The sequence below is a fragment of the Oncorhynchus gorbuscha genome, unplaced genomic scaffold, assembly GCF_021184085.1.
Source record: "Oncorhynchus gorbuscha isolate QuinsamMale2020 ecotype Even-year unplaced genomic scaffold, OgorEven_v1.0 Un_scaffold_1006, whole genome shotgun sequence".
Classification (NCBI taxonomy): domain Eukaryota; kingdom Metazoa; phylum Chordata; class Actinopteri; order Salmoniformes; family Salmonidae; genus Oncorhynchus; species Oncorhynchus gorbuscha.
In genome coordinates this window covers 132,501-146,923 of record NW_025745921.1, presented here as the reverse complement: position 1 = coordinate 146,923, position 14,423 = coordinate 132,501, and the positions used below count along the sequence as shown (strand labels likewise).

Genomic DNA, 14,423 nt, shown 5'->3' with positions numbered 1-14,423 from the left:
ATTCCCAGTGCCACGTCAGACCGTGGCTTCAGCAGAGCATCAATAACAGGTGAGTTTATCTAGATGCGATGTCGTCATCCTGTCCTGTAAATTCCAGAATGGAACAGGGACACAGGGTTCTAAATTCTCCCACTGACAACACAAAGACCATCGTAACCACAGGTGGAATACATTTGAACAGGGACACAGGGTTCTAAATTCGCCCACTGACAACACAAAGACCATCGTAACCACAGGTGGAATACATTTGAACAGGGACACAGGGTTCTAAATTCTCCCACTGACAACACAAAGACCATCCTAACCACAGGTGGAATACAGTTTTTTGGGGGGGAACCATTAAAAAAATAGTTGGTTTAAAATATTGGCTATACTTATGCCAAGTATTGGACTTACGCTTCTGCATCATGATGCCTCCCAAACCTATATATATGCCATTTAGCAGACGCTTTTATCCAAAGCGACTTACAGTCATGTGTGCATACATTCTACGTATGGGTGGTCCCGGGGATCGAACCCACTACCCTGGCGTTACAAGCACCATGCTCTACCAACTGAGCTACAGAAGGACCACAAACCTCTAGAATAGACACAGAATCCAAAAAGGAGCTGTACGAAATGCAATTTATTAGCAATTTTTTAATAACATAATTCCTCAGATAAAAATGCAATGTTACAGGAATATACATCAGATTAATTTAAAACTTGCTTTCAAGGACCGTACAGTCTAAATATATTAGTATTTGATTTACTGGTAGCGTGCGTTATAAGCAAGACAGACTCTGTCACCAAAGACAGACTGACATTAACAGATACAAACTGTACATCACTTATATACAAATCAACTTTTTATTTAGTTTTTTTTTCAGTTATTTTGAAAATAGAAGTAGAAAAAGTGATTGAATATTCAGATTTTGTATGTGTTTTCTTTCTCTTTAAAAATTGGTTTAAATGAAAGAATGAAACGAGAAATTAAAAATAAAGTAATAGAATTGTTTTTTCTTTATAGAAAATAAAAAAGTCAGATTTGAGGGAATGGGCGGAAATGTCTGTTGGTGCGACCATGTAGACTTGTCATTCAAAGGAGAAAAGGGGGCTCGGATTTGGGCAAGTCCACTCAACAACTCCCCAACAACTAGACGAACCCCTTACATGACGTGAGTGACTGTCTCTGAGCATGAGGAAATTGATACAAAACAAGATGGCTGCCTCCAAAGCTACCATAATGCACAATACACATTCTAGTTCATTTTAATGACCGTAAATAGTGCTGTTCTTCTTAAAATACTACATTTAACAGTAGTGCCACTACTAATATCACAAAAAAATACTTTTGTCGTTTTTTTGTGAATAGTTCTTTCACATATAAACGCAATAAGGACAGACGACTTTGCCAAAAAGTGGTCTATCCTTCCACTTCCACCAGTTAGTCTTCTGATTCTGGGTATGATTGACTAAATCATGATTTAGGGCATTACTGAAGTATTTAAATGTATTACAGACTTGTTTAAACCTGATGGGTATAACGTTCTACTACTGCCTTAAAGTGAGACGCGGACCAATAAAACAAAGTCTTTAACTCAACATTAACCAACCCCTCCCAAACTATTTATGACTTATGACAGTCACACAAACCCCTCTTCATCACCAATAGTCAACTACTCATCCTCGGTGTTCTGTTATCCATACCAGGTAAACAATAATCTCTCTCCGGCGTGGCTTCAGGAAGGTCACATCAAAGCAGAAAAACGACTTGTGTTGGAAAAGACAGTTAAACAACCGTTAAACCTCAATAAAGCGATCTTATAAAACGTCTGAATATTTTATATCAAAATACTGTGTTTGCTCCATGTGGAATCTGGAACCGTACTGTGGAATGCTACAGTATAACGGTGCAGTATTTATCTTAACCCGACCTGGAAGAAACAGAGGGAGAGAAACGTTCATGAATCAACCAACTGACACCTGCTCACTGGCCAGTAAGGCCTCTTGAAAACGAGTCCTAGTCTGCTTCCACCAACTGACACCTGCTCACTGGCCAGTAAGGCCTCTTGAAAGCGATTCCTAGTCTGCTTCAACCAACTGAAGCCAACTGACACCTGCTCACTGGCCAGTAAGGCCTCTTGAAAACTTCCTAGTCTGCTTCCACCAACTGACACCTGCTCACTGGCCAGTAAGGCCTCTTGAAAACGAGTCCTAGTCTGCTTCCACCAACTGACACCTGCTCACTGGCCAGTAAGGCCTCTTGAAAACGAGTCCTAGTCTGCTTCCACCAACTGACACCTGCTCACTGGCCAGTAAGGCCTCTTGAAAACGAGTCCTAGTCTGCTTCCACCAACTGACACCTGCTCACTGGCCAGTAAGGCCTCTTGAAAACGAGTCCTAGTCTGCTTCCACCAACTGACACCTGCTCACTGGCCAGTAAGGCCTCTTGAAAGCGATTCCTAGTCTGCTTCAACCAACTGACACCTGCTCACTGGCCAGTAAGGCCTCTTGAAAACGATTCCTAGTCTGCTTCCACCAACTGACACCTGCTTACTGGCCAGTAAGGCCTCTTGAAAACGAGTCCTAGTCTGCTTCAACCAACTCACACCTGCTCACTGGCCAGTAAGGCCTCTTGAAAACAAGTCCTAGTCTGCTTCTCAAATGGAACCCTATTCCCTACATAAGGGCACTGCTTTAGACCAGTGGCCTTCAGTGGTCAAACGTAGTGCACTGTAAAGGGAATGGGTGCTATTTCAGACAGTCATTATTCATGCTATCTTTTAAATCCAGACATAACTTCTTAAAACTCTTTCCTCTCAACGCCTCTGTGTATATTCTTAGAAAAAATGGTTCCACAAGGGGTTAATTTGGCTGTCCCCATAGCAGAACCCTTTGGTTCCAGACAGAACCCCTTTTTTTTGGGGTTCCATTTAGAACCCTCCATTGAAAGAGTTCTGTGTGGAACCCAAAAGGGTTCTCCTATGGAGACAGCCAAATTAACCCTTTAAGGTTCTAGACAGCACCTTTTATCTTGGAAGAGCAGTCATTGTCAAACTAGATAGTGGTTCATGTGCAAAATAGTGATCTCCTCTAGAAATGTTGTCTCTGACACGTCTGTACAACAATGATCATTATAATCATGAGTATTAATATACTAACAGTCTTTTAAGACGAGGACTTTAAAAGAAAGGTGCTCCTGATTTTGCTACTCTTGGGGGGGTGTTTGTTGACGTGGAACTAATGTAGGGTTGTTGTTCCGGGTTAGTTAAGTCATGTCTATCAAGGTTCATATGGAAGTTATAACCTATGCAGCTCAAAGTGGACGCTGTCAGTCAAAGTGGAGGTCGAGAGTCAAAGGTGAGAGGTCAATACAGCATGCTTCCATTCTACTAGTGGAGCGTGCCCTTTGACCTGTCCCGTGCCGCGTGGATGGATGGACGGATGCACAAGCAGTAAATGACACACATTCAACACGTTTCTAATAAAGCCTTGGCTTGCTAGCATGACGTGGGATCAGGGGAAACATTACATCTTAAAGAGAGGCACATTCAACACGTTTCTAATAAAGCCTTGGCTTGCTAGCATGACATGGGATCAGGGGAAACATTACATCTTAAAGAGAGGCACATTCAACATGTTTCTAATAAAGCCTTGGCTTGGCTAGCATGACATGGGATCAGGGGAATCTTCTTCATCTTAAAGAGAGGCGAAGCATTTTGATTCAAATGTAAATCCTCAACAAGACGGTTAGTTTCCTCTCTGGTGACCGCGCCCAGACGTTGTGAGTTGTCTCAGCAGTATGAGCTCTTTCTATACTGTACCTACCTGTAGCATCTTAAATGGTTTCTATTCAGCCCACAACTCGCTACTCCAGTTACCCTCCTAAAAAATATGCTATCCACAATATAATGAATTACTATAGATATATGTGTCATTCAGGATATATAAAATAGTGTTTTTAATTCAAAAACAGTTTTGTGATTTCTTCCCCCATTACATAATGTATAATGGTTGTACAACAAAACTGAAAAAGGGATATTCTTTCATTTCTTTTTGAAAGGAAAGGGATGAGAGATGTTGTTTAATTAGTAAACGCTAACTAGATCTTGACTTTACCTAGAAAAGGAAAATAAAGTCTATATTTAAAATAGTTCTTAAAATATTTATGTCTCGATCAAAATGATCAACAACGATTAATTTACAAGAAAATATAAGATCCATCTGTAGTACTGTGGTACAGAGTCACATCTTTTAATAAAGGAATCTGTAATACTGTGGTACAGAGTCACATCTTAAAGGAATCTGTAATACTGTGGTACAGAGTCACATCTTTTAATAAAGGAATCTGTAATACTGTAACAAATACAGCTGGTTACTGTTAACATCACAACAAGAGGATCAGCCATTTCAACCAAGCCTGTTCAGATAGATGAGCTCTCTAGTACGTCTCTATGGTCATCCCTCAGTCGAGGATATGTGACAAGCCTGTTCAGATAGATGAGCTCTCTGGTACGTCTCTATGGTCATCCCTCAGTCGAGGATATGTGACAAGCCTGTTTAGATAGATGAGCTCTCAAGCCTGTTTAGATAGATGAGCTCTCTATGGTCATCCCTCAGTCGAGGATATGTGACAAGCCTGTTCAGATAGATGAGCTCTCTGGTACGTCTCTATGGTCATCCCTCAGTCGAGGATATGTGACAAGCCTGTTCAGATAGATGAGCTCTCTGGTACGTCTCTATGGTCATCCCTCAGTCGAGGATATGTGACAAACTGACCTGAACGGCAGTACATGCTGAACTATCAATGTCTTTGGCCAGTGTCACCCAGACTATCCCTCCAGCTAGCAACCATGTAGTGGCCCACTGGCGGCCCACATCGGACATAGTTAGCAGTCCACAGCTGGTAAACCACTTGTCAGTGTCCAATCACGTTCTTCAGGAAGTCCTTAATACTTTTCCTTCAGATAAAGTGACTGACTCTAAAAGAGAACATAATGAGCTCCACATTTATGATCTTTCAACATCACTGAGGGAAACAGGGAGAAGATTTTTTTGGCAAATTAGATTTTTTTGGTGAAATGTCTATGAATGACATTGTATTGTGTGTATAGCTATTTGTTAATATAAGCCTATATACTGTAACTAGTCAAGGAGAGATGGTCTTTCCAGTGATACACATTGCATCTCATCCACCTTGATAATTAGAATCCTCAACTTTCATATAATCACCTATGTTTATACGAGTAGCATTACCTTTTTCTGTCAACCACTTACCCAGCATGCCACAGCCACAACGCTACAGAGACAACAGCGAAGACATCTCAGCCGGCCTGACAAGACATCAACAATTGCACTATCATCCGAGACGCCTACCTGACGCCACACAAACACAGCAACACGAGAGTTGAGCACAACAGCACCCTGAATGGACGACGTAGCGACATGTTTAGAGGAGAGTCTAAAGGAAACACACTGGGTGACAGCTCCGACTGAAGCAGGGTGCAAGTACAGCACACAGGCCACCATCCAGAAAGAGGACATGTTTAGAGGAGAGTCTAAAGGGAACACACTGGGTGACAGCTCCGACTGAAGCAGGGTGCAAGTACAGCACACAGGCCACCATCCAGAAAGAGGACGACGTAGCTACATGTTTAGAGGAGAGTCTAAAGGGAACACACTGGGTGACAGCTCCGACTGAAGCAGGGTGCAAGTACAGCAACACAAAGGCTTTGGAAGAGACGCTGTAGGTGATTATGTACATGGGCCTAACCTCAGTCCTTTGAATGGACATTATTACATACACTTATGTCCTAAATGGCACCATATTCCCTATTCCCTATATAGTGCACTACTTTAGACCAGGGCCCTATTCCCTATATAGTGCACTACTTTAGACCAGGGCCCTATTCCCTATATAGTGCACTACTTTAGACCAGGGCCCTATTCCCTATATAGTGCATTACTTTAGACCAGAGCCCTGTTCCCTATATAGTGCACTACTTTAGACCAGAGCCCTATTCCCTATATAGTGCACTACTTTAGACCAGGGCCCTATTCCCTATATAGTGCACTACTTTAGACCAGAGCCCTGTTCCCTATATAGTGCACTACTTTAGACCAGAGCCCTATTCCCTATATAGTGCACTACTTTAGACCAGGGCCCTATTCCCTATATAGTACACTACTTTAGACCAGGGCCCTATTCCCTATATAGTGCACTACTTTAGACCAGAGCCCTGTTCCCTATATAGTGCACTACTTTAGACCAGGGCCCTATTCCCTATATAGTGCACTACTTTAGACCAGAGCCCTGTTCCCTATATAGTGCACTACTTTAGACCAGAGCCCTATTCCCTATATAGTGCACTACTTTAGACCAGACCAGGCCCTATTCCCTATATAGTACACTACTTTAGACCACTTTAGACCAGGCCCTATTCCCTATATAGTGCACTACTTTAGACCAGAGGCCTACTCCCTATATAGTACACCACTTTAGACCAGAGCCCTATTCCCTATATAGTACACTACTATAGACCAGAGCCCTATTCCCTATATAGTACACTACTCTAGACCAGGGCCCTATTGCCTATATAGTGCACTACTCTAGACCAGAGCCCTATTCCCTATATAGTACACTACATTTTACCAGGGCCCTATTCCCTATATAGTGCACTACTCTAGACCGGGCCCTATTCCCTATATAGTACACTACTTTAGACCAGAGCCCTATTCCCTATATAGTACACTACTTTAGACCAGGGCCCTATTCCCTATTCCTACTTTAGACCAGGGCCCTATTCCCTATATAGTGCACTACTTTAGACCAGAGGCCTATTCCCTATATAGTGCACTACTCTAGACCGGGCCCTATTCCCTATATAGTACACTACTTTAGACCAGAGGCCTATTCCCTATATAGTACACTACTTTAGACCAGAGGCCTATTCCCTATATAGTGCACTACTTTAGACCAGGGCCCTATTCCCTATATAGTACACTACTTTAGACCAGGGCCCTATTCCCTATATAGTACACTACTTTAGACCAGAGCCCTATTCCCTATATAGTACACTACTCTAGACCAGAGCCCTATTCCCTATATAGTACACTACTTTAGACCAGAGCCCTATTCCCTATATAGTACACTACTCTAGACCAGAGCCCTATTCCCTATATAGTACACTACATTAGACCAGAGCCCTATTCCCTATATAGTACACTACATTAGACCAGAGCCCTATTCCCTATATAGTGCACTACTTTAGACCAGAGCCCTATTCCCTATATAGTACACTACATTAGACCAGAGCCCTATTCCCTATATAGTACACTACTTTAGACCAGAGCCCTATTCCCTATATAGTACACTACATTAGACCAGAGCCCTATTCCCTATATAGTACTATACATTAGACCAGAGCCCTATTCCCTATATAGTACACTACATTAGACCAGAGCCCTATTCCCTATATAGTACACTACATTAGACCAGAGCCCTATTCCCTATATAGTACACTACATTAGACCAGAGCCCTATTCCCTATATAGTACACTACATTAGACCAGAGCCCTATTCCCTATATAGTACACTACATTAGACCAGAGCCCTATTCCCTATATAGTACACTACATTAGACCAGAGCCCTATTCCCTATATAGTACACTACATTAGACCAGAGCCCTATTCCTATATAGTACACTACTTTAGACCAGAGCCCTATTCCCTAGACCAGAGCCCTATTCCCTATATAGTACACTACTTTAGACCAGAGCCCTATTCCCTATATAGTACACTACATTAGACCAGAGCCCTATTCCCTATATAGTACACTACATTAGACCAGAGCCCTATTCCCTATATAGTACACTACATTAGACCAGAGCCCTAGTCCCTATATAGTACACTACATTAGACCAGAGCCCTATTCCCTATATAGTACACTACTTTAGACCAGAGCCCTAGTCCCTATATAGTACACTACATTAGACCAGAGCCCTATTCCCTATATAGTACACTACATTAGACCAGAGCCCTAGTCCCTATATAGTACACTACATTAGACCAGGGTCTGTAGCCTAAGCCTCCTTCAGAAAGCCCTTTTAATGCTAAAATACAATCCATCGTCCCTTTTATCAATAAAAGTCCCTGAAAATGACATGACGTTGTTGTTGGAGTAAACGTACCCTTTGTTCAATCAAAATCCAACACAGGGGTCAACACAGGGGTCAACACAGGGGTCAAAGTCGTCTACGGAGGACGTCTAGTTCAACAACGATGTCATGGTGTTCTGTTGCAACACCACCTGGACATTTCACTCAATACAAACTATCTGTTCATATCTATTCTCACATATGAATCTGTCCTTTATACCATGACATTCAGAGGAGTAATATATTTTTATTTATAAACGAACGCTATGATAATATATAGTTTATTTAAAAAAATATAGTGAAATACATACGATTCAGTGAAATGTGTCATTCCATCATGGACAGTGCGATGTCTTTAGGTCCATGCAATTTATACAATAATACTTGGATATTTACTCCTGGTAATAAACTCTCTCCCAAAACTACCTTCAATGAATATATATCCTTATTCGTCAGATGGTTTGTCAATGGGATAAAAATCTAATTTGTCTACTGGGTCTATCTTGTGGGGAATACGCTCTCAAAGAGACCACATCTAAAACTATTTCCCATCATGCTTGTAAAAACAATAACGCAATGATAATGTCAGACAGACAACAGGTCTTGTATTCAACCACTCTTTTCCCCTGTCTCTTATAGCAACTATTTACACTCACCATCAAATAGGGGATGAACACAGTCACCTTGTGCCCCTCCTCTGAAATGAGGTTGGGGTCAGAGTTGAGGGCTGGGGATAGAGGATAGTTCCTATTTGGTATAACCGTCACAGCCTTCCTTTCATCACACATACAGTAAGCATCATCTGTGACATGAAATGGGTTTGGCTCGGTCGTCAACAGAACAAGACATTAAAGATAGAGTGTCCTGCTTCAGATAAAATACACACACTTTTCACCACTTGGATAAGCACAAGATATGCAAAATCATTTTTAAACAAAGCATGTCCTCTCCTATCGGTCTGTCCAACACAGTAACTGCAATATGTATCGACCCTAAGTTGATATTTACAAGACAAATATATTATAAAATAGCAACCCTTTCCTTTTTAGTTATAACACGGAACTTTGCCTGTTTAGAAAAAATCAATACATTTGAAAACGTGGCTGAAATGCTGAACTGAAATCTCATGCAATAATGTACATCTAGTCGTTTTTCAATTAATGGATGTTTATGACAACTAATAAAAAGAGAAAATAGATGGAAATCAAGAATGAAATACATCTTAATATATACTGAAATTAACCCGATTTCAAGTATAACAGGTTTCTTCCTCAATTTAAAATGACGCTGTAACAAAAAAACATAAATATATTATATCTATAATACAATTTGTTCTCTTTATCACTTCTTTTGTACAACTGTATTTAAAAAAAAACGTTTTATATTTAATAATATGGATCTTGTTGTTTAAAGTTAGTGCATTGTTTTTGCATATCTTGTGGACTGCAAGCACCCACTCACTCCTCACTGTACCAACATACTCTGTTAGCGGCCAACAAACAGCACCGACGTCCTGACTGATACCAACTCCTCACAGGGATTGTACCAGCCTCTGGCCTTCTCTCACAAACTCACAGCCTCAAACGATGGGTCTCAGGCCTCCCAAGTCAAAAGTACTATGAAGTACTCTTGAAGTATTCTTGAAGTATTCTTGAAGTACTGTATGTATATGAATATGTGTATGGCACAGTTTGTTGGGGATGTATAGAAACAAAAATAATCTATACTGTAGAAATAGGATGGTAGGGGGAAGGGGTGGGTGAGTGGAAGTCTCTAAGTTCACAAGCGTTGCATTATTTTGGAGTGGGGTGTCATCGTTTCAAGTAAACATTCATCAGGCTATATGGCTATAAGTGTGAGCCTTCAGAGAGGAGCTTAGTTACCCTGCAGCTAGCTATACAACATGGGAACTTTAACAGGCTGGTAACGCGGTAGGACGGTGACGCGGTGGGATGGTAACGCTGTGGGATGGTAACGTGGTAGGATGGTAATTTGGTAGGACTGTAACGTGGTAGGATGGTAACATGGTAGGATGGTAATGTGGTAGGATGGTAATGTGGTAGGATGGTAATGTGATAGGATGCTAACATGGTAGGATGGTAACGTGGTAGGATGGTAACGTGGTAGGATGCTAACATGGTAGGATGGTAACGTGGTAGGATGGTAACGTGATAGGATGGTAACGTGGTAGGATGATAACGTGGTAGGATGGTAAAGTGGTAGGATGGTAACTTGGTAGAATGATAACGTGGTAGGATGGTAAGGTGGTAGGATGGTAACGTGATAGGATGGTAACGTGGTAGGATGATAACGTGGTAGGATGGTAAAGTGGTAGGATGGTAACTTGGTAGAATGATAACGTGGTAGGATGGTAATGTGGTAGGGTGGCAACATGGTAGGATGGTAACGTGGTAGGATGGTAACGTGGTAGGATGGTAACGTGGTAGGATGGTAACGTGGTAAGATGGTAACGTGGTAGGATGGTAACGTGGTAGGATGGTAACGTGGTAGGATGGTAACGTGATAGGATGGTAACGTGGTAGGATGGTAACGTGGTAGGATGGTAACGTGATAGGATGGTAACGTGGTAGGATGGTAACGTGGTAGGATGGTAACGTGGTAGGATGGTAGCGTGGTAGGATGGTAACGTGGTAGGATGGTAACGTGGTAGGATGGTAACGTGGTAGGATGGTAACGTGGTAGGATGGTAACGTGGTAGGATGGTAATGTGGTAGGATGGTAGTTTGGATTACTGTAACTAACAACATCTCTGGGATATATAGGGAACGGGAAAGACCGTCATCATCATTACAATCTGTCCTGTAAGACCGACAGCCCAAAGACCTCCTCGACCTTGATGTTCAGACCCAGGATTTAAAAAAAAAGGATTTTGGACGGCGGAAAAAGCATTGAAAATATATATTTTATAAATGTTTGAAGCTTCACAAGTGTGCACTGTACAGACAACGTAGTGACATCCTAGACAGTCCTTACTGTACCACAGAGATTCATACTGTATCACCAGGATAGATTTATCACACTACAATATCATTGATACGTTGGAACACATCATATTTGCATAATTAGGTTGATAATAAAACAGGTGTCAGTCTGAGTCGTGCTTACGGTCAGTAGCCCCACAAGGCAGAGACATCCAACGGGAGATGTAGAATCACAATCCCACTAATCATGAAAAAGCCTCCTAACGCCAATGTCCTGCTATTACGTGGCATTTCCTCTTTACGCACCGAATATTATCTTTGTCTCTTTGTCTACGAGTACCGTCTGGCTGCAGTCTGTGAGTTAGGGTCATTTATTCTGTCTGTCGGCGATGACGCAATGGACAGGAGCGCAGAGCTTGTTCAGATGCATCTCATAAGGCCTGGCAGGCCCATAGAGTTGGGTAGAGGGCACATTTGGCCAGTTTTAACATAGAGAAGAGCTCTCTACTACATATCTATGGGAGTGCCTAACAGGGTGATGTATAGTAATTATCATGTCACAGCTCAGGTGTCGAAAGGTCACAGAGCCCCTGTCTGATAGTCTTATCCTCTTCTGTTCTCTGATTGGTCTATCATGTCCTGTTCTCTGATTGGTCTTTCATGTCCTGTTCTCTGATTGGTCTAGCCCGTCCTGCCCTCTGATAGGCTCCTCGATGAGATCTGATCAAAACCTCAGTAGTTCAATATTCAGAAAAACAAACAACCATCAAATAATTGAAGCAGCTATAGGAGGAAAAACAGTCAGCTTTGGAAGCCTGTCCAATGGTTTCTCTGTTCAGGTGGTAGGGTGATAGATAAAAAAGTGAAACATGACACCATACTTAGTTAATGCTACCTTAATTTAACCGTTTAGGTGTAGTGTTGCTTTTAAGAAACAGCGATACATATTTCACCCCCTCACCTCCTCCAAATACAGCTTTCACCTCAGGGACAAAATAAATAAATAAATAAACACAAGGTGTTTGAAAGATGCATACTGATAGGTACACATTTGACAACATCCTGCCGCTGCCCCCCCCCCCCCCCACACACACACAGGTTTCAATACTTCTTAACTTCTTAAAATCTCCTAAAACATAAATCAAGCAAAATACACAGTTAGGGCCAGCACCCTGATTTGGGCAAAAATAAGGATAAATAACATCATGAAAAATAACAAATTAAGAAATCAAGTCTGGCCAGTTTTGCACAATACTGTTTGTGTGTGTGTGTGTGTGTGTGTAAAATACATGAAGTGGATGGGATTCTGATCTGTGTGTTGTGGTGATTATAGCGACTTGGCACCAACACATAGCCACAGTATTGTCACAGACAAGAAAGGCCACAGCTTACCTCGGCCCTGCCCAGTTTCTCCTCCTCCTCTCCTACACTCATTCCCCAAAACATCATACAGCGAGGATAGCAGGATGAACGGACCACTGAGGAGTTTAAAACTACAACCGATAAACGACTACAACCAAAAACAACGCAGATTTAATAACTGAACTGAGAGAGAGAGAGAGAGAGAGAGAGAGAGAGAGAGAGAGAGAGAGAGAGAGACAGAGAGAGAGAGAGAGAGAGAGAGAGAGAGAGAGAGAGAGAGAGAACAAACGGAGGATGGGAGGTTGAGGTAACCAGGGCAGCTAGGTGGCGCTGTCCCTGTTTAGAACCAGACGTTAGTCAACACTTCCTGTTTGGAACAGGAAGTGGCTGCATGTGATGAGGAAGTGGCGGCATTATGACAGAGAGGGAGGTGAGCGAGTGGTGGAGGAGAGGAGGAGGGCGTAGGGTGTTGGTGCGGACAGCACGACAGCTGAGCATGATAAAGATTAACAGATCCTGGATGCCAGTGTCTCTCGGTGTTGCCCTCTGTTGCTGGCTCCTCCTTACAGATAAACAGATTCTGGATGTCAGTGTCTCTCCCTGTTGCTGGCTCCTCCTTACAGATAAACAGATTCTGGATGTCAGTGTCTCTCCCTGTTGCTGGCTCCTCCTTACAGATAAACAGATTCTGGATGTCAGTGTCTCTCCCTGTCGTTGGCTCCTCCTTACAGATTAAAGATCCTGGAGATCCTGGATAAACAGATTCTGGATGTGTGTCTCTCCCTGTCGTTGGCTCCTCCTTACAGATTAACAGATCCTGGATGCCAGTGTCTCTCCCTGTCGTTGGCTCCTCCGTACAGTCCAGTGTCAATGTTTAATGTCAATATAGAAATCCTGGGTGAGGGTCCGTCCCTTAAACACGTCCCCCTTGCTGGCAGTTCCCTCTTCCAAAGGTTCCCTGTGTTGGTCGCCAGCAGAATCCAGTAGTCTTACAGTAGGTGGCCCAGCTCTGAAGGGAAATGCAGCGCGAGGAGGAATAGGAAGAAGACCTTAGAACTTCAACAGCACGACCTCTAACCTCTTAACTGCGCTGGGGCAGAGGTCATTTATTATCCCAGAATGCATCTGCCTGGTGGCAGGCGACGAAAAGAACGAAGGGAAGGGAAGACAGAAACAACACATGGAAACAAACATACAGTTCCTCTTCCTCCTCTATTCTCCTGACTGCTGTCCTTTTCATATTGGCTCCTCTATTCTCCTGACTGCTGTCCTTTTCATATTGGCTCCTCTATTCTCCTGACTGCTGTCCTTTTCATATTGGCTCCTCTATTCTCCTGACTGCTGTCCTTTTCATATTGGCTCCCCTACTCCTCCTCTATTCTCCTCCATTCCTTTTCATATTGGCTCAAGGACTCCTCCTCTAACTCCTGAGGCACTTTTGAAACACCCAGAGACACACCTAAACACACACGCACGCACTCACCACGCAAGGACGTGATACTGCACGCACGAAACACGCACGCACGCACGCAAACACGCACGCACGCACGCACGCACGCACACACACACACACACACACACACACACACACACACACACACACACACACACACACACACACACACACACACACACACACACACACACACACAACAAAACCCATCTCAATCCTATCAAATAAAATGTCTTCCATAAAAGGAAATAAGTATGTTTAGAAGTAATGGTCTGTGGATCGCAGACGCCAGGTCTCATCCAGACAGACAGAGAGAGATAGAGGGGGTCCAGACAGAGAGGGAGAGATAGAGGGGTCCAGACAGAGAGGGAGAGATAGAGGGGGTCCAGACCGAGAGGGAGAGATAGAGGGGGGTCCAGACCGAGAGGGAGAGATAGAGGGGGGTCCAGACCGAGAGGGAGAGATAGAGGGGGTCCAGACAGACAGAGAGAGATAGAGGGGGTCCAGACAGACAGAGAGAGATAGAG

General features: G+C 42.9%; 1 long non-coding RNA gene across 1 annotated transcript; it reads right to left on the bottom strand.

The window, feature by feature from the left end:
- Window positions 1-619: 619 nt before the first annotated feature.
- Window positions 620-4,554, bottom strand: LOC124020957. Its single transcript, XR_006836167.1, has 2 exons — window positions 2,222-4,554; window positions 620-1,965 (listed from the first exon to the last, which is right to left on the bottom strand). It is a non-coding gene; the product is annotated as an uncharacterized LOC124020957 (long non-coding RNA).
- Between the last annotated feature and the right edge of the window lie 9,869 nt (window positions 4,555-14,423).